This window comes from Odocoileus virginianus, chromosome 20 (genome assembly GCF_023699985.2).
Source record: "Odocoileus virginianus isolate 20LAN1187 ecotype Illinois chromosome 20, Ovbor_1.2, whole genome shotgun sequence".
NCBI classification, from domain to species: Eukaryota; Metazoa; Chordata; class Mammalia; order Artiodactyla; family Cervidae; genus Odocoileus; species Odocoileus virginianus.
This window is the reverse complement of record NC_069693.1, coordinates 48963769-48981873: the sequence shown is the minus strand read 5'-3', so window position 1 is coordinate 48981873 and position 18105 is coordinate 48963769. Positions and strand designations below refer to the sequence as shown.

The following is an 18105-nucleotide window of genomic DNA, read 5'->3' as shown; positions in this document are numbered from 1 at the left end:
TGCAATTGTGCAGTAGTTTGAGCATTCTTTGGCATTGCCTTTCTTTGGGATTGGAATGAAAACTGACCTTTTCCAGTCCTGTGACCACTGCTGAGTTTTCCAAATTTGCTGGCATATTGAGTGCAGCACTTTCACAGCATCATCTTTTAGGATTTGAAGTAGCTCAGCTGGAATTCCATCACCTCCACTAACTTTGTTCAGTAGTAATGCTTCTTAAGGCCCACTTGACTTTGCATTCCAGGATGTCTGGCTCTAGGTGAGTGAACACACCATCGTGAATATCTGAGTCTTGAAGATCTTTTTAATATAGTTTTTCTGTTTATTATTGCTGCCTCTTCTTAATACCTTCTGCTTCTGTTAGGTCCATACCATTTCTGTCCTTTATTGAGAAACTATACTCAATATTTTTTAATAACCTATAATGGAAAAGAATCGGAAAAGCAGTATATCCATGTGTATAACTGAATCACTTTGCCATGCACCTGAAACTAACACAATGTTGAAAATCAGCCATACTTCAGTTAACCACAACAACAGCAACAAAAGAGGCCCATGGAACTTGACCTTCAAGCTGATAACCAGCCAGAGGGGAATAAAATTCAGGGTCCATGAAAGGGTCATCCTTCCTTCCCAGCTTCAACCGGGTGAGGGGAGGGATGAGAAAGAAGCGTGGGGGGGACATGTCCTGAGCTGCCCCCCTTGGCTACCCCCAAAGTTGAGGGAGGAAGGTAGATTAAGGGGGAGTTAGAAAGCAGAAGGACTCAGAGCTACCCCCAGTGCCACATGGAGGGGAGACTACCATGTTGCAGGATGGGGGACCCCTTTTTGAGCTCTTGTCTAACACTCGGAAATGAACTGTCAGAGGAGACACTTGTGCTGACAGAGCAAGAGACTTTATTGGGAAGGGGCGCCCGGGCGGAAAGCAGGAGGGTAAGGGAACCCCGGAGAACTGCTCTGCCATGTGGTTCAGTCTTGGGTTTTATAGTGATGGAATTAGTTTCCAGGTTGTCTCTGGCAGTCATTCTGGCTCGGTCCTTCCTGGTGGTGCACGCATTGATCAGCCAAGAAGGATGCCAGCGAGGATTCTGGGAGGTCGTAGGACACGTGGCATTTCCTTTTGACCTTTCCCAAACTCTTCCCATTGGTGGTGGCTTACTAGTTGCATGTTCTTTACCAGGATCTCCTGTCGTAAAGCATCTCGTGCAAATGCTTGCTACAGTGCATGGCCTGTGGGTGGGCTCAGTCAGTGTGCTTCCCCTAACAACCACATGCAATCCCAGCTCCAACATGGGGCAGCGCTGTGTGTCCAGGCTGCTGCGGGCTGGCCTGGTTAGGAGGGAGTAGCCAGAGCTTAGCCCGAATAGTGTACTGTAGTGCTGATGGGGGGCTGGTAAAAAGCTGTGTCCATGTGCCGACCTCCAGACTGGCAAATGACCTTGTTTGGAAAATGAGTCTGTAGATGTGACCAAGTGGCCCATCTCAAGAGGAAATCACTGAGGTGGGCCCCAAATGCAGTGACCAGTGTCCCTCTGAGAAGAGGAGAAGCTGGGTGAGGACAGAGGCAGGGGCTGGGGAGAAGTGACCACGGGAACGCCTGAGCCGCTGGAGACTGGAAAGGGCAGGAGAAGTTTCCCCAGAACCTTAGGAGGGAGCCGCACCTCATCCACACCTTGTTTTCAGACTCCTGGCCACCAGAACTGTGAGGACATGAATTTCTGTTGTCTTAAGTGTCCCCACCCCCCCGCCCCAGTCTGTGGTCATTTGTTCTGGTAGCCACAGGACCCTAATCTTGGCTCCAGTGTCTTGTAAAAGGATCTGGGGAGTGAGTGGATTCCCCCTACCCCAGCAAAACCACAAAGATCTGAAACAGCTCCCGCCCCACGAAGCATCATCATGGGAAGGAGAGAGTGGAGGAAGATGCACCCATGAGAAGCTCCTGATGGCACGTCTCAAACAAGCGACCTGAGACTCTGCAAGCGAGCAGAGATGCTGTCAAGGGACAGAGACTGGGACACTGCTTGTTGTCAAATTTAAACTAGTCACCACTGCCCTGCCCACCCTGTTCCAGAAGATAAGCACACATCTCTGAGCGGAAGTGGGGTGAGCGTAGCTACCCGTCCCACAGGGACGAGAAGCACGTGGAGGAGGAGGATAGCACGAAGATGCCTTGGCCATGGTCACGTCCATTCTGGTCCCAGCTTCTGCAGGCTGTCCAGGGCTTCCCCGACAGTGGAAGGCGACTGCTGCCCACCAGGACAAAGCTTAAGGCTGGCCCCCATCCAGTTCCTGCATCTGGAATGTGTTACTTGATTGCTAGAAAAATAACCAGACGAACCCAGGGCATTTCTGGTAAAGAGGCTCCGAGGAAGCAGCTCTTGGAGCAGATGACTCAGGCTGTGCTGAGGGCTGTGTGGTCTGCGAGCCACGCTGCCTGGAAGCCATTCCCTGTGCCCTGGCTGATTCACCCTGCAAGGGGCATCGCAGAAGGCTGTGGCCTAACTCCGTGGCTGCCCAGATGCCCTTTTGCAATCACAGTGAATCATGGGATCTGCGTTAGTGTCCTATGGCTGCTGTAGTGACCCCAACCTTAGAGACTTAAAACAGCATGTGAAATGAAATGTGCATGCTCAGTTGTGTCCAACTCTTGTGACCCCCGTGGACTCCAGTCTGCTCTGTCCATGATATTCTCCAGGCAAGAGTGCTGGAGTAGGTTGCCATACCTTCTTCCAGGGGATCTTCCTGACCCAGGGATCAAGCCCACATCTGTTGCATCTCCTGCATTGGCAGGCAGGTGCTTTACCACTGAGCCACATAAATCAGCGTAAACCTACTGTCCTGCTGGCCTGGAGGTCAGAAGCCAGAAAGGGTCTCACTGGACTAGTCAGGGTTCCCTCTGGAGACTCGGAGAGAATCTGTTTCCTGAATCCCTTGGCTCGTGGCCCCCGCCTCCATCCTCAGAGTGCGTCCCTCAGCTTCTGCCTCACACCTCCTTCTCCTTCGACCTCCGCTTCCCTGCCTCTCAAAAGGACACTTGTGATCACACTGCACCCACAGGATAATTCAGGGTAGTTCTTCATTCCCAAATCCTAATCACCTTAACAAAGCCCCTCCTACAACATGTGGTGACTGAACTAGAGTTCCCCCAAATTTCATCTCCACTCAGTCCTCAGAACGTGACGTTATTTGGAAATGGGGTCTTTGCAGATGTAATCAAGTCGGGGTCCTACTTGAGTGGGGTAGCCTCCATCCAGTCACTGGTGTCTTGTAAAAAGAGGGAAATTTGGACACAGACACCCAAGGAAGACAGTCTTGTGACATCGGAGTCAGGGATGAGAGGGATGTAGAACACAGGAAGCCCAAGGATTGCCAAGACCGGTGGAAGCTGAGGAGGCTTGGAACCCATCCTCCCCGAGGTCTTTTGGAGCAAGCATGGCCCTGCTGATGCCTGGATTTTGAACTTCTGGCCTCCAGAGCTTTGAGAGCATAAGTTTCTGTTGTTTTACACCCTACCCCCGTTTTTGGTTGTTTGTAGCAGGCCTAGGAGACTGATGCCTCAGTTGTTTTTCGCTCAGTTATGTCCAACTCTTTGCTATCGAATTTACTGCAGCACGCCAGGCCTCCCTGTCCTTCACCGTCTCCTGGAGTTTGCTCAGACTCACGTGCGTCGAGTCAGTGATGCCACCCAACCATCTCATCGATCCGTCAGATGTGGCAGCATTCCGGGCTTCAGTGATCAGGCTGTGCTCCTCTTGGAAGTGTTACTCAGCTCATCACAGAGCCTTCGAGGGGAAGGGAATGTCCATGCCAGGGAGGAGCCAGGGACGGCACTCAAGCCAGATGTGAAGTCTAGGTTTGGGACTTCCCTGGTGGTGCAGTGGTTAAGAATCTGTCTTCCCCTGCAGGGGACACGGGTTGGATCCCTGGTCTGGAAGGTCCCACATGCCGCGAGGCAACTAAGCCCGTGCACCTGAGCTACCGAGCCCACACTCGAGCCTGTGCCCCACAGCAGGAGAAGCATAGGCGCCGCAGCCAGAGAACAGTCCGCGCGTCACAACGACACCCAGCACAGCTGAAACTTAAAAGTGACGTCTGGGTTTGCTGCCACAGGCTTTAGCACACGTGATGCCGTTTTGGGCCTGTCATTTTCTTTTTAACCGATTTCAACGTACAGTTTTTGGGAGAGGACCCTGTTCAGCCCATACGAGAGGTACAAAATACTGCCTGGGATTTTTCACCAGACAGCTGGCTGTTTGGAGGGGAAGTGTGGCTTTCTGTTCATTCTCTCCTTGGCCAGGTTTGTCATCACATGGCGTGCTCTGCTTCGGTCAGCCTTTGCCAGCGCATCCCAGTTTGTCAGGACCTCAAACAACACAGGACCTCAAACAACACATGCTCTGTGGGGTGGTCCTTCTGTGCTGTCACTGCATATGACTAACAACTTGGCTAGGGCTGGGGTGGGGGTCCCAGGCCACTTGCCCAGGTGCCTGGCAGGGGGCTGGCTGGCAGCTCAGGCACAGTCTGGGGTCCTCTGCCACCCCTGCCCCATCCTCTCATCCTCTCGTGGGCTACACCAGGCTTCCCCATAGCATAGCCATCTCTGGGTCTGAGAGACCAAGAGCAGAAACTGCAGACCCGTGGCTTCTAGGCTTGGAGTGGGTGCCCCATCCCTTCCCCCACAGCCGATTGCCCAGAGTAAAACCACACGGCCAGGCCAGGTCCAAGGGAGGAGCAATAAACTCCACCTGGTGATGAGCTGAGGGCTGGAGACACAGGGGTGAAGACACGGGGTCCCCAAGCGCCACCACCATAGTGACTGACCACGTGGCCGTGACTCCCCGGAGGAGACCTCCAGCTTTGGCTTGTGTGGGAAGCAGGACCCAGTCAGCAACAGACCCGAGTCATCCAGCTGACCATACTGACCTGGAACACGTGTGTGCAGGGTGAGGCTGTCCTTGCAGTTGTTCCTGGGTCAGAGACCTGCCGGGACTTGCGCATCTGCAGGTCTCACTGACTAACCAGCCACGGCCTGCCAGGCAAGAAGGAGCACAGAACCTGGGCATGTTTTGTATAATATTAGATCACAGGGTATGAATGCCTTTAGTTGTTGCCACTGTTGAGTAGTTTCTTGGGAGTCAGAGATGATTGTATTTCAGTCCCTGAACGTTTGATGCGTGCCCACTGTGTGCCCAGCCCCATGCTGTAACAGGAAGGAGTGGATCATCCGTCCCTGTTCCTGTCACCTTGGGTCTGGAGGACCTGCATTCAGACTGCACGTTGGTGCTGCCTGCCAGCTCCCCTCCCTGGGGGCAGCTTGGGCTTCCTCCTGGTGTGTGGTGGGCTCCCGAGAACAAGTGCCACACAAGGAAGAAGTGGAAGCTGCTGGATCCTTAAGGCCTGGCCCAGCATCACTTCTGCCATATTCTTGGTCTTGCAGTTTAGAGTCAAGGGAACAGCATCCTTCCAAGACTCATGGGCAAAGGGGATTTGTAGATATAATAAGGTGAAGCCCTTACTGGATTAGCGTGGCCCTAACACATTGAGATGGATGGATGGCATCACCGACTTGATGGCCATGAGTTTGAGTAAACTCCAGGAGTTGGTGATGGACAGAGAGGCCTGGCATGCTCCGATTCATGGGGTCGCAAAGAGTCGGACACAACTGAGCGACTGAACTGAACTGAACTGAATACGCTGTGACTTGTTGTCTGTGTACGGAGAGCAGGGGACATAGTGGGCAGGTCAGAAGCTGGAGGGGAAGAGCAAGGATCCTCCCCTCGGGGCTCAGACGGAGTCCAGCCCTGCCGACCCCTCGATTTCAGACTCTGGCCTCAGATACTGTGAGAGAACACATTTCTCTCACGGGGGTGATGCCAACAGTTACCTCGTTTACTGAAGCAGCTCTGGGGAATTCCCCAGCGGTCCAGTGGTTAAGGCTCCAAGCTTCCACTGCAGGGGACATGGGCTCAGTCCCTGATCAGGAAACTATGATCCTGCATGCCGAGCTGTGCAGCCAAAAAAAGAAAAAAAACACACTACAATGGCTTTGTCCAGAGGATCTGTTCCTATTCTCATCTCACAGATGGAGAGATGAGGGATGGGAAAATCAAGGCGTTTGCCCAGGGTCTCAGGACAAGAAGGACAGAGCTTGGCTTCAGTGTCCAGTAGGAGCTCTGGAGGCTCAGGCCCTCCCCAGGAGGAGGGGTTCCTTTGCTGGAGTCTGGAGGGGAGACAGATTTCCATTCTTTTCATCCCTCAGTCCCCTGGGCTGGCGTGAAGGGTATATAGCAAACACACTGGGGGATGCTGTTTGTGAGCGAATAGCCAGCATCGGGATGCTTGGCTCCATCCGCAGGCTGACAGGAAGGTTTAGAATCTTCCAGAAATGCCACACCCTGGGTGTGAAACCCAGGGCCCAGCTTGCTCTGGAAAAGCATGATTGTCACTGGGGAGAAAGCAATCACCAATGCAGCAGTTGCCAGAAGAGCTGTGCTTCCGAGGCATTCTCAGCCACGGTCATTGGGGTTCCCTGGCTCTGCTCCTGGAATATCAGAGAGGAGAGAAGCAGGCAGGAACCATGGTGATGGCGCGAGCCCAGGAGCATTTCGGATATGGGTTTGGCCTGTTCCAGGTTAATGATTTCAAAAACAGCATGAGCAACGAGTCTCCCAAAATTGTGAAACATAGTCTCCCCCTTTTTGTAAAGATATTATCATACTTCCATTTTGTTGTTTGCCTCCAAGGATGAAGAGGTTCCAGATGGGTAATCCCAAAGAGCAAAAACAAAGAAAGAATAACAAAAAATAAACTCCCCTGTTCTAACATTAGATCTGTTATCAGGTTTAAACTAAAGATGTTATCAGAAGTAGCTACTGGGGAGGAATAAAAATCCCACCTCTCCTCCTCACCTAAATCAGGATAAAAATTTATTTATCTTTCTATGTAAAAGAAATATGAGATAGGTAGTGGGACTGATATAGAAACCTGTGTTAGTCATAGGTGGCCAGGTGCCACTACTTAAGGCTTCTGTTCCCACCATACCTCGTGGTCTAAAGTGGCTGCTGCACTCCAGCCACCATATGCAAATTCCAGGCAGGAAGAAAGAAGGAGAACAGTGAGGTCTCCCTTGAGGGAGATTTCCTTGAGGCCACACTTAGATGTAGTTCTACAGACAAGCGAAGGTGCGAGGCTGGCTGGGAAATATCATCCTTTAGCTGAGTGACAATCAAAAATCTTCCTGTTTTTAAGGAAGAAGAGAGATGAGCTATCTGGAGGCAACTTGAGCATTCCGTCGCTACTAGGCAAGGGATCTAGCATTGAGACCGAGCCTCAGGAAGCTGGTATTATGGCCCCGGGATGGCCACACACTGTGTCATCTGGGCAGTGATGGTTTGGCGACCTTATCACTTCTTATAAACTTTTCCTTGGCTGAGGAGGAACGGCTCATGAGCATTCCAGGGTAGTTGTTTATACTTCAAGACCATGAAAGCATTTCCATCCCAAATCCTGTAACAAAAAGCTCCCCGAAGGTTCCAGCACTTTCTTTTTTTTTTTTTTTTTAAGAAATCAACTTTTGTTTTTATTTATTTTTTTTTATTAGTTGGAGGCTAATTACTTTACATCATTACAGTAGTTTTTGTCATACATTGAAATGAATTAGCCATGGATTTACATGTATTCCCCGGTTCCAGCACTTTCTAACCAAAGAATTTCATGGGCTACTCTTGTCCATCCTAGAGGAAATCAGTCCTGAATATTCATTGGAAGGACTGATGCTGAAGCTGAAACTCCAATACTTTGGCCACCTGATGCGAAGAACGGACTCGTTGGAGAAGACCCTGATGCTGGGAAAGATTGAAGGTGGGAGGAGAAGGGGATGACAGAGGATAAGATGGTTGGATGGCATCACAGGCTCAATGGACATGAGTTTGAGTGAACTCCGGGAGTTGGTGATGGACAGGGAGGCCTAGCATGCTGCAGTCCATGGGGTTGCAAAGAGTTGGACACGACTGAGTGACTGAACTGATTAAACTGACTCTTGTCTGACTACCTCCTTGCTTCAGCAGGTAGCCCTTGCTAGCAGGAAGCTCACAGTTGGGACTCAGGACCTGAATAGATTCAGGAAGAGACAGAAAGGGAGGGAGGGAGATGGAGAGAGAGAGAGATGCTGCATTGGACCTATTAATGATAAATTACCACATCACTGATTTGTTAAACAGTCAAGTTTTGGAATCCACTGGTTCCCAGCCTCTGTATCTCTTACTGTGTGATCCTGGGCCACTTATTTATGTGTGTGACTCTCAGTTTTCCTCTCATTTGTCGGAGATGCCCCAGGTCCCACCTCAGAGCACTGGCATGAAGGATAGGAGACAGGACTCATGGAGAGCACTCAGTAGACAATGAGCTTGGGTTCCTAGTTCCCTCCTGTGAGCTCAGGGCTCACCCAGCACCCAGGCACCCAGAGTGGAAGGGAGCTGTGGGGGGGCTGTGGCCCACCATCCTCTTTGGTGCCATGAGTTCCCCCAAAACCTCCATCCCAGCTCCCTTGGCCCCAGGCTGTCTCCCCAAGGGTGCCCCAGGATCTGCCCCAAATGTGAGCCTTGCCTTTTGGGGTCTCCTCATTCTCTCCCCCTAGGTTCCAGCCTACACTGCTCAGAAGGCTCACTCAGGTCCCCACCCCCCAGCCTCACCTCTCTGCCATGGTGTGTCTCCTGTTCATCCTCCCAGACCCACTGTCTTGGCCATCTCTCTGCCTGTCTCTCTTGCCCATCTCTCTGCTTCTTTGGGGCAGCTGTTCCTCCCTGCACGGATCACTGACTCAGGCTGCCCTGGCCACTGGGTGAACACACAAACCAGGTCCTGGCCCTCGGCCACAGGGTTGCGGTGATGTCTGGGTGTCCTGCTTTGCATTCCCCCTAAACAGACCCCAAAACAGGATGTGAGTGCAAGCAGTTTATTGAGGAGATGATCCCAGGAAATACCAGGAGGAGGGAGAGGAGGGAAAGGGCCAACAGAGGGTGGGCATCACACCAGCTACCGCTTCACAGCTGGAGTCTCTGGGACCCCGGGGGTCTCTGGGAGCCACTGTCATCGCCCTGAGGGGTGCAGGAGCTGGGGTATTTACACTCCATTTCTTATTAAGTTATTGGTGTGATTCCATGCCAATATTGTGCCATGCCCAGGGCAAAGGAACGTCTGTGCCGGCAGCTGACAGGACAGGGCATGGCAGCTTCTGCCAAGGTGGACGTGTGGCCTGAGCCCAGCCAATCATGTCTTTCCCTGGGATTTTGCTTCTCAATTTGAAGCCAGGTGTGAGTTGTGGCCTGTTGAATCATAGCTACCAGTGGCCACCTACTCTGCCTCTTGGAGTGACCAGAGGTGCTAGGCAGAGCCCAGAGAGGAGGGGGAGGTCAGGGGAGTGGAGGGAGGGGTTGTGACCATCTTCTCTGAGGTCCTGGTCCCAGGTGTGTCTGAACCTGTCTCCTCCTGGGCCTGCCACTCACAGGAGCTGACACATCATCTCATTTTCTTCCTGTCTGTCCTAGTTACCTTTCCATAACCTGCAGCTGGCCCTGCATCACGTCTGTTTGTAAAGCCTCCGTTCACTTCTCGGTCCAGACACCCACCCCCTCTGGGCTCCTTGGAAGCCTCTAGATCCCTGTTACTGCCCTCAGCACAGAGGACGCATTGACCATCCACCCGGGGTCCCTCCGTCAAAAGGCTTGTCTCATGTCTGCCTTATTCATCTCTTTTTTTTTTTTTCCAGGATGCCTGGTCCAAAGAAAGTCCTCAGTAAATGTCATCAAATAGAATGAAAAATGAACTCCAGCATTCATTTATTTTTAAAAACCTATTTACATTTTCTGCTTGTATTACTTCTTGTGGGGTAACTCAAGGTGGATAAATTTGCTCTTCACTGTTGGCTGAAGAATTCCTTTCATTTGCTCAAAACTACCTCTCTCGAACTTTAAGGGGGTGCCCATCGTATTCTGGGACTTGGTGTTCACTTTTCCTACGTGAGTCATCGTTTTTATATAGTTAAATAATACCACAGCTCAGCCTTTGGCTTCCCAATTTCTTCTTGTAAAAAGCCCTCCTCTCTTTATATGGCTAGACTTTCTCGGTTCTTTCCTGGTTTTCTCCTGTACTTGCCCACATGTTGGCATGTAGTAGGTGCTCAACTAATATTCAGTGGCTAGAAGAATGAATGCACAGATATCCTCAGCGAACAGAGAGATTCCTGGGCTCGCCTTCCTAAACTTCAGGTCCTTGACGTAATTTGGGTTCCCAGAAGCAGATGCTGAGCTGAAGATTTGAGGGCAGGCAGCTTATTTGAGATGTGCAAGGAATACAGGGGCTTCCCAGGTGGCACAGTTGGTAAAGGATCCACCTGCCAGTGCAGGAAAACCTGGGTTTGATCCCTGGGTTGGGAAGATCCCCTGAAGGAGGAAATGGCTAACTCACTCCAGTATTCTTGCCTGGAAAATCCCACGGACAGAGGAGCCTGGAGTCCTGCAGTCCATGGGATTGCAAGGAGTCAGACACGACTGAGTGTGCACCCTCACAAGGAATACAAGAAGGAGGTAAGTCTAGTGATGCAGGAAGGGCAGGAATGTAATGTGTATAGCATTAAGCTGATGACTACTGCGTGACCAGCTAGAGAATCTTCTGGGAAACATCCACCTCTGAGTCATCCCAGCTGAGAGTGCAGGGTCTGGGGTATTTATACTCCAGCCCTGTTAACCATGGTTGGCCGATGTCTCAGGGGCATTAAATCCCAGGCCCTTTGGGGCCTTGACTGTGGGGTGACATCTCCTCCCAACAGGGAGACAACTGTGTACACCCTGAGCTGGTCCCTGGAGCAAGGGAGATGTGAGCTGCCGTGCTGGTGGGGAAGTCATGTCCATAGGTGATGAGCAAGGCCAGGCTGCAGAGGGAGAAGGCAGGGACCCCTATGGTGAGAGGTGAGAACTTCTAAGAAAGTACTGACAGCACACTTGGTGCTCTTCTGGGACTGACTCTCGTTCTTTGAGGGTCTTGGCTGTCCTTGAATCCCACAGTAACCCAGTGTCCTTCCAGGAAACCCTCTTCTGTGCTCAAGCTACCTCAAGTGGGTTTCTGTCACATGCCACTTCAGTTGCTTGAGATCTTCCCCTAGATTCACAACCCCACCAAGAGTCACTTGCGAACATAAGATGTGGAAATCACCCTTGGGCCCTTCCTCTCCAACAAGTCAAGCAAACCACCCCACCAAGATCCCAGAGGACCACACGACTGGCACCTGTCAACACAGAGGGGTCACCATCTTTCCCACTTTTTTGTTCTTCTTTCTAAACTAATGCCCATCACAAAATGGTACCCCCATGTCTCCTTGACTCAAGTTGTTAGAGGTCTTTGATGCTGAATTGAGGCTCAGTGGCTTTGTGCAGCTGCTAAATGGGTGTGGCAGGAACAAATGAGAAGCTGGAACTCCCCAACCCTGGCGCTTGGCGTCTAGCTCAAGGAGACTCCAATGAAAACAGCTGGTAAGAAGACATTGGTGTGAGTTCAAGACCCATCAGTTCTATGGCAGCCACCTCGAGAGACAGGAAAGAGAGACTTTGATCTTTGCTGTGGGTGATTAAACTTTCATGGCCATCTGCAAACCCCACCATTCTGCAGATGTGTGTGGTCCTCGCATCAGCCCACCTTGGTTCTGAGAGAGCGAGCAGACAAGAGGATGGAACCTCTCCAGGCCCAAGCGTTCCTTTTTCCAACCTGGGCTTTATTATGACCAGACGGCCTTTTCCTTGGTCTCAAAGTCTCCATGACTTAACTCCTGCCTGGGTGACACATAGGCTCCTTTGCTGGGATTCCCACGGATGTATGTGACAAGTCCCTTCCCGAGAGGACCCTTGGGTGCCTCTCAGTTTTTTCCCATCCAGGACCCCCCAGGAGTCCACATTGCTCATGACATTTTATTCAAATGCTGACTATTTTATTCAAATTGAAATGCAATTTTTTGGAAATCAAAGTCTAAGATTGCACAATGATGGAAAAGTTGATGGAAATCAAACCTCTCCCTCTGTACTCTATTGACCCTAATAACAGTAATATTAACTAATACTTGCTAAGCGCCAGACCTGTCTGACTCGCTTCCGTATATTAACCATTTAATGCTCATGGCAGCCTTGGCAGAGAAAGATGCTGTTATGATCACCCCATGTTACAGACGGGAAACTGAACAAAGGCCAGGCCTGGAGGTGGAGGAGCCAGGATTTGAACTCAGCCCTGCTGGTTCCGGAAAGCTACAGACCTGGGCTCAAACTGCCCCTTGGGTGAGCCAGCCTGGGAGGCGATTGCAGCTCAGAGAGGTCAGGTGACGTGAGCAAAGACACAGAGCCGGTGGAGCCTCAAACTCGTCCATCTAGACCCTCCTTCCCCTAAGAAGGGTCAGTTATCTTTCACTGAATGTCTGCTTGGTGCCAGGCACTGTTTATGTGCTTTCACATATTGTGTCTGTTCTTTTAATTAATTGATTTGGCCACACCTCCTGGCCTTTGGGATCTTTGTTCCCCAACCAAGGATCAAACTGGGACCTAACGTAGTGAGAGCAGAGTCTTAATCCCTGGACCACCAGGGAATTCCCTGTCATATCTGTTTTAAAACGTGGGGAGGATTGAAAACAAGCCTGCAGATTCTCTGATCTGTACCTGTTGGAAAGTGTGGTCTGTGCCCTCTCTTCTGTGCTTTGACCAAGGGTGCGGGAGCAGTGACGTTCTGTGACTTCCACCGCCAGGCCATCAAAGGTCCTGCATCTTTTGCCTAGTTCTCTTGGGAGGCTTGCTCTGGGGGAAGTAAAAAGTCTGACTGCATGGAAAGGCCGCATGGAGCTCCTACCACAAGAATGACTCAGCTTGGCTATCCAGCCAGGTGGGACCTTCCAGTGTCTGCAGCCCAGCCAGCATCTGACTGCAGGCACTTGATGAGGCAAGGAAGAACCATCCAGCAGAGCCCATACCACATTCCTGACCTGCAAAACCATGAGCACGGTGATGTTTCTTTCTTTTTTCTTTATGTTTAACTTTTTTTTAAAACTTTTAATTCTGTATTGGAGCATAGCTGATTAACAATGTTGTGATAGTTTCAGATGAATAATGAAGGGACTCAGGCATACATATACAAGTATACATTTTCCTCCAAGCTCCCCTCACATTCAGACTGCCACATAACATTAAGCAGAGTTCCGTGTGCTGTATAGTAGGTCCTTGTTGGTTATCCATTTTAAATATAGCAGTGTGTACATGTCAGCCACAAACTCCCTAAGTATCCCTTCTCTCCATCCTTCCCCCTGGCAATCATAAGCTTGTTCTCTTAAGTGTGTGAGTCTGTTTTTGTTTTGTAAGTTCATTTGTATCAAGGAAAATGGTTGTTTTAAGCCAGCACCTTTTGGGATGGCTTGTTACAGAGCAGAAGTGACCCTAACATCCTGTTCGAGAAATGTTAGCCCCACTGAGATGTTAAATGAAGTTGCTGAGAAATGTCTAGTGGGCTCACACTGTGGCGCATCCAGCTCCCTGTTCCCCTCAGGCCACTTGGTTTAGGGGCCAAGGTCTTGGGCATGAGTGCTTGCCGGAAGTCAGCAGGCAGCTCTGGGCAGACAAGAAGCAGGTGCACAGATGCAGAGGAGCCCACAGAGGGAGAGGAAAGGAGAAGCAGGGAGTGGAGGAGGTGGGTGTTGGCAGTTCCATGGTGCAGGGGGCGGGGCAGTGGCAGCCAGTCTGGACAGGAGTTGGCACCTCGGCTTGGGGGTGACATTGTAGAGAGGTGCCCTCAGGTTGCAGGTCTGCCAACGGCACCCCTAGAACACCTGAGCTGGGGATGGTGTCCCCAGAGCCATCCAGAACTAGCGAGGAGCCCACAGAGCAGCTGCTGAAGGAGGGGGAGGCCCGAATCAGCCAAACTGTAGATGTTTCGTTGTTGACCACCCCCATCCGCACCCCTACCCGAATGCTGGGCCCGTGAGAAATCAGTCTGAGCCACTTCTCTTCCCCTCTGCTGAGGCAGGGGCCGCTTCATCCCACTCCCCCTGAGCCCCAGGGTTAATGGTGCACAAGGCGGCAGCAGGTGATGGTGCGAGCATGAGTGGAAATCCCAGTTAACTTGTGGTAGGTGGGAGCGGGCCTGCGAGCAGGGAACCAGCGTGGGAGGGGAGTAGTGAGGCCTTTAGAAAGCTGCCCTGTGTTCCCGAGGCTCAGATGCAGTGTCGCTGTTCAACCAAAGTTTAATTGAAATTGTAAATGTAAAATAAAATTTCTCCTCCAGTGAAAAAGCAAACAAAAGAACAAATCCTAGTACCTCCACTGGGGAGCTGTTCAACCTTGGGAAAGCTACTTATAGTCTCTGTACTTACTTTCTTGATGGTGGTAGCACCAGCTTCAGAGGGCTGTTGGGAGCAGGGGGGTTTGCCAGGATGATGGATATGAGGCTGGGTACACTGAGAGGCATCTGTCAGAAATATAGCTCTCTCCTCCCCTTGGATCTGCCCTTTGTCACACCAAGGATGCTGGTTATGAAGCAGTCTGTTTTGCTTACCACTAAATGCCCAGTGCTTGGGACACAGCTTGACACATGGTAGGGGCTTAATAAGTATTGAATGAATAAGTGTTGAGCTGAGAATGATGCTTCAAAAACTGAGAAAAGGAATAAAAGTAAAAGATGAAAATAAAATGAGTTAAAAAATAACTTTTTTTTTAAATCGCATTTGAGCTGCACCTAAATCTTCAAGAGTTTCCAGCTTTCTGAATCCTAGTCACACATGTCAATCACTGAAGTTCTTCCCTTATATTTACCCCACCCTACCTGCCCCCCCCCACCCCCCGAAACAGCCAAGTGCTCTGAACCACGGACACTCCAGATTCAGATCCCAGTCCCAGAGTGGCGTGTCTGTGCCTGCTCACTTCTGTATAGTGCAGGGGCGGGTGCAGAGTGACTGGATGGGGCTGTTGGGGGAAAGTTGATACTGAGTGATTCGGTGTCTTCACGCAGGAGTAAGCAGCGTGGTGAGGACAGGCTCCTTTGGGCACCAGCTCCGCCTGCACACAGTAGATCTACATTAAGAGTGGGGAGCACCAGGGAGTCCTTTAGCTCCTGTGGCCTTGCTTTCTTCCCCTGCTGACCAGGGTCTTGGCCACATCTCTCAAAGGTGATTTCTTCTGGCTCTAAATTCACTGAAGTGTTTACCTGCACTGCTAGCTAGGCACTTGGGGCACTCTCTTCTGCAAGCCTCAGTTGCGTGATCTGTGAATGGGATCATTTCCATCTCAATGGATTCCTGTGAATGTATACTGAAATAATGACGATTAAGGATTAGCCTGGGCCTCAGCTTTACTGCATTCATCCAGTAACATCTTCCTGTCTTCATTTGCACATTGGGAACGTGTGTGTCTATGTGTATATGTGTGTCTGGATGGCAAGAGTGAAGTTTTCTATCCAGATGTAGAGGATGGGGATAAATTTAGCAAGTGTATTCTACACCCTAGTTGATGGGACCTACACCAGTCCCCAGGAGGTAGCTTCTTTTTTCCCATTTTCCAGTTGAGGCGCAGAGAAGTGGAATTTGGTAAATTTGCAAACCCCTGGTGGAAAGTGCTTGGCACCGCGCTGGGTGCACCGTTAAGTTCTCAATGGAAACGCTATTTTTATGGTCATGATGAGGAAACTGAGCGTGTCCTCCTTTTCTCAAGCCGAGTTCTTAGGACGCGGGTGGTCCCGCCCTCCCTGCGACGGCCCCGACACGAGGCGCCAGCGCCTCCCCTCCCGGAGTCTGCCAGGCTCTTAGGTGGGGCAAGGCCGGGAGGGGCGGTGCCGGTGGGGATAGGGGGCGGGGGGGAGGGCCTGGAGGGGCGGTGCCACGGCGGCGCGACCCTATTAGGGCCGCCGGGGGCGTGGCCCCTGGGTCCGGGCAGCCTACAAAAGGCTGCGCGTAAGGTCCTCCGACCCACTGCATCCCTCGGCGGCAGAGAGTGCCTTTTCCGCGACCTGCCGGCTGTGTCCGCTGTGCTTGTGCTGCTGTCACCGCCACTCCACGCAGGAGACGCCGGCGAGGAGGTGGTTGAGCCCTGCGGAGGGAGGTGAGTGTGCCTTAGATTCCTCTTTCTGCACCGTGCTCTCCACCCCCTCAATCTCCTAGGAGCTGGAATAACCAGAGCAGATGTCATCTCTTAGGGTTTACTGTGTGCAAGCAAGTTAGCTGTGCACGCCTCCTGCATTTTAGAGCCATGCTCGGCGGCATGCCCTTACGCAGATGGAGAAACAGTCTCAGCGAGGGCAAGTTGTCTGAGACCTCACGTACAAGAAGCTAGGGGGCCTGGGACTCAAAGCCGGTCTGACCACAGAATCGTGCTCCCTGAGGCTGTGTGTACTCTTGCCTTCCCTGTATAGTTCGCCAGCATCTATTGCATCCCTGTGTACACCGTGGGCGTCAATAAATGGAGAGCATGTGGCAGGAGTTTGAATGTGTTCTGCCCACGTGTGGAGGCTGAGGTGATCCTAGCGGCGTGTGTATTCTGTTGGGCAGTTTACAGAGCCACGCCCCTTTATGGTAGTGTTTGCGACCAACCTTCCAGGGAGTCTTCCTCTTCCCGTGTTTCAGAGGCAGGCACCAAGGGTCAGGGAGGTGAAGTGTCCAGGCAGAGTGGAGGCTGGGACCCAGTTATGTCTGCCTTCAAAGCCCCATAAGGCTGTGGATGTGTCCGGGCATGGCACACGTCCAGTTCCTACAGGTTTGGGAAGAGTTCCTGGGTTTCTTCAGCCAGAGTAGACATCTGTATAAACTTCTGGTGGGGGGAACCGCTAGCAGCTGAGGGCTCAGCTCTGGGGTCTGGGAGATCTGTGACCCCCAGTGGAAGAGCCAAGGCCAGCCCCCTGAGCCGTAGAGACTCAGAGCCTCCCTCAAAAGGGCTGGGCTGGTGGACGAGCCAGCTGGCTAATGCCAGCTCATCGAAGTCCAGTTTGAATTGGGTGTCTGTTAGCTGGAAGGTGAGTTACTGCTCTGGTCATGGGAAGCATCTGGAAGTTGACAGATGCTCAGCTCACCTTCCAACCAAGAGTGGGCTTGTGAGTTTCCACTTTGAGCCTTTGGGCTCGTTGCCCTGGCAGATTAGGGTGAGCCTGCCTTCCCCAGAAGGGTGAGGGCATCTAGGGCTAGAACCTGACAGATGAGAGGCCAGGATGTGAAGGACAGGATGAAAGGCATGCCCCCTTCTCCAAAAAGACCCAGTGGGGAACTCTTGGGCCTATTGTTTTGTGCACTTGATGGTTGTGTGTGATGCTGTCACCTCAGGTCTATCTGTCTGCACTTAACCTTCACACTTAAGGGCTGAGTCCTGCCTCCTTTAAGACACTTCTCTGTCCAATAGCTAACTCCACCTCTGAACCTGACCTTCAAACCTGAGGGATCGTTTTGTTTGAGAGGGCCTCCAGGTAAAACACAGTTAGCAGAGTTGGGCCCAGCCCGTCCCTGACGATGTAGTCAGGGAAGAGAATGAAGAGAGTGATCTTGATTTTTACAGTCTCTCAAAAAATAGGAGTAGAAATAGTAATGATCGCGTTTGTAATTCTATCAGTAGCTGACATTCATCTGGCACTTACTCTGGGTCAGACATGCTTGGGGTTTTACATGGATGACCCATCCCACTGACTTCTTTGTGAGCTGGACTGTCCTCCTTTTTACAAGGAGGAAATTGAGGCTCTGAGTGATGAAGGCATGTACCCAGCATGACATGGGCAGGGTCGGGGAGAGCTGCCATCCTAGCCGGGTCCTCCCTCAGATCCTGGAAAAAGATGCCGGTTCGATGACTGGCCACATGACTGTCAGCTCAGAGCTTGCTTCTGCGCAAGGCTTCTGCCGTGTGGGGTCTGAATTCCCCGGCTCTGACTAGGAGTGGGGCTGGAGAGGGGACAGTGACATGGGGACTTGGGATCCACTCTGCCGACAGGCAACCTGCATCAGTATGCAGGGGCCCTGCTGGGGAACCCAGAGCAATGCCAGCTGCTCCCACAGCCCTGCTTCTGGACTGCCAAGGAGAGTTGGCTGGACGGGGAGGGGCTGGGGCCTCAGGAGCGGAG

The 18105-nt window shown here is 51.6% G+C and overlaps 1 protein-coding gene across 2 annotated transcripts in view; it reads left to right on the top strand.

The window, feature by feature from the left end:
* The first annotated feature begins 15957 nt into the window (after positions 1 to 15957).
* CRISPLD2 (cysteine rich secretory protein LCCL domain containing 2) overlaps positions 15958 to 18105 on the top strand; it is a 65530-nt gene continuing 63382 nt past the window's right edge. For both annotated transcript variants that reach the window (XM_070451447.1, XM_070451448.1), the window contains exon 1: positions 15958 to 16109. The gene's annotated coding sequence lies outside the window, so the exon portion shown is untranslated. The remainder of the gene's footprint in view (positions 16110 to 18105) is intronic.